The sequence below is a fragment of the Apis dorsata genome, unplaced genomic scaffold (assembly GCF_000469605.1).
Source record: "Apis dorsata unplaced genomic scaffold, Apis dorsata 1.3 scaffold_222, whole genome shotgun sequence".
Classification (NCBI taxonomy): Eukaryota; Metazoa; Arthropoda; class Insecta; order Hymenoptera; family Apidae; genus Apis; species Apis dorsata.
This window is the reverse complement of record NW_006263504.1, coordinates 267,569-270,009: the sequence shown is the minus strand read 5'-3', so window position 1 is coordinate 270,009 and position 2,441 is coordinate 267,569. Positions and strand designations below refer to the sequence as shown.

Below are 2,441 nucleotides of genomic sequence, written 5' to 3'. Positions count from 1 at the left end.
ATTTTTTTTTTCTTTTTTCTTTTTTTTTTTTTTTTCTTTCTTTTTATCCAGGCCGTTCGAATTCGCCTCGTGTAAATCGTTAAGCGTCACTGGATCTTGTCTGGAAGACACGCTTTCACCGCGAAACTGGTGCAAAAGTGTGTCTCTCCATTAAGGGCGGCGAGAATATTTAGAACGCTATTTTTGGAAATGTCCAAGTTTCGCGCACGTTCGAAAGGAAGTTCGCAGCACAGAGAGAAACTGAAACTTTTAACCCGACCTACCTCGAATTTTTTTACTTCGAGATCGATCAACGAATATAGAACGTTGAAAATTTTATGATTTCCGATCGATCAAATTTATTTCGCGAAAAATTTTATCGTCCTCATTTCCTCCGATTAAATTCTCGTTTCCCGATTCGAGAGAGATCGATGAATGATGGTTTTATATATATAATGTATATATATATAATGATTTCTACTTGATTAAATTTATTTAACGTCCTCTTGTTGTGCGCGAAAAATTATTCGAAAAAGCTATTAAAAGGATGTAACACGATGATGCTTTGGAAAATGGAGTTATCAAAGGGACACATTTACGTCGAATAAACGAAGAAACATGCGAACACGCAAAGTACCCTCGACGAGGCAAGAACAATATAGCGCGTGCTACAAGTTAAAAGGGGCTTGATAAACCGGTATACGGATCGTTGAACAAAGCTTTACTGCAAAGGAGCATCCCAGGATCGTATAATAGCGAAGAAATTGCGCCGAAACTAAGGTAAACAGAAACACGCGTACCTTGATATATTAAGATATTTCCTACGAAGGAAAACGTTTTTCTCACGACTCAGTTAATTCCTTTAGATGATATCGAAGAAAAGATCTTAACAATTGTCGAATAAAAATAAGGGAGGGAGTAAATAAAGTCAAAGGGATCTTTCGAAAGAGTGAAATGTTCAATCTTGTTATTAAAAAAAAACAAAATTTTACTACAAAAGAAAAAAGAAGACACTCTCTCTATTCATTAAAAAAAGAAAAAAGTGAAAAGTAAATTTCTCTACGATCAAATCGCAAACGATATTTTAACAAGTTGCTCGAATTGTCTCGATTGTGTTTCCAGAAGAAGCGAGAAGAAACAGCTCGAAAAATACGCTTTGTGTAAATAGAAACCGGACGCTACAGTAGTGCAAACACGTAATAAAGTCGACAGGCTGGACTATCGTGTAACGGTGGCGCGACACGAGTAAAAATTTCATAAAAGGAAAAACATGAAATTTGATTGTAACCAACCGCCGGACTCTGCTCGGATCCGATTTAAAGTGGGAAAAAAAGAGATGGAATAAAAAGAGGAAAGGAGGAAGAATAAAAGGTTGTTATTAAACGAAGAAGCGTCGAGAATTCTTCGCCGATCCGATCTTTTTGCGAATTTCAGGGGTTGGATCCGGCCACTTCGATAAAAATGTTCCAGAGAGTAAAAAGTACGAAGGAGGAACGAAGATGAGAACGTTGCGAGGGCAAAGAAACGGGGAGGGTAACTCGATAAAATTGACCGAGTTATACGGTTGCACGAGCGGTTCGACACTCCTGCGCCGTCTCCGCGCTGTCCATCGCCGTCACACAAATCTAATTCCCGTCCCTGATAACCGAACCCATGCCGAGCGTGGCAGAATATTCCAAGATCGCGATTCTTCGGGATTTTTCCCTCGTCCACGTATTTCAGATGGGGAGAACGCGCGGCTAACACGTGGGTGTAGATGGAACCTTCGACAAATTCGACAAATAATCGCACAGCTGATGCCGCGAAAGGCAACAAGGTTTCCTCCTCGAAACATCGGACTTTGAAAAGTTTCTCCGCCATCATCGAGAGCTTTGAACGACAAACTCACCCTTTTTAAGCTCTTTCGTTGAAACAGGAACTTCTTCTTCTTCTTCTTCTCTGCCAGTTTTACTTAACAACGTGACTATTTTTTTAAATATTTACATTTTTTTTAATAATATCGATCGAACGTATGGATTTTTGTTTGCGTTTCTCAGAAATCAATCGGCGTCCGAGCGGCGAATATCGAAAGAGGAATTAATTTCAGGGACTCGGCGCGCTAATCCAGTTAGAGCGCGTCCCTCCTACTTGGAGAAGCATAGAACGCGCTTTACCCCTTATTTCCACGGGCAGATTGCCACGGCGTGTGAATTTAAATGTCCCCCAGCACTTTTGTACTTGCCTCGGTCTCCGAATTCAGCGCCGATTCCGACCCGCTTCCATACAATTCCGAAAATTTCGCGAATTTCTAAGAAGTAACGGGCTCACCTCTCGAGATCTTTCCGAAAGTCGCGAGAAAAAGAAAACAAGGGACGAGAAGAAAAGGGGGGAAGCGAAGAAAAATTAAATTCCTCGAATGTCATTAAGAGGGGCTGAAAGAATCGTAAAAGAAGAATGGAACACGCGGTGGAAATTTAAACCTA

The 2,441-nt window shown here is 40.6% G+C and overlaps 1 protein-coding gene across 10 annotated transcripts in view; it reads right to left on the bottom strand.

Moving 5' to 3' along the window:
- LOC102681371 (dystrophin, isoforms A/C/F/G/H-like) overlaps positions 1-2,441 on the bottom strand; it is a 428,634-nt gene that overhangs the window by 354,134 nt on the left and 72,059 nt on the right. The gene's annotated exons all lie outside the window — the stretch shown is intronic.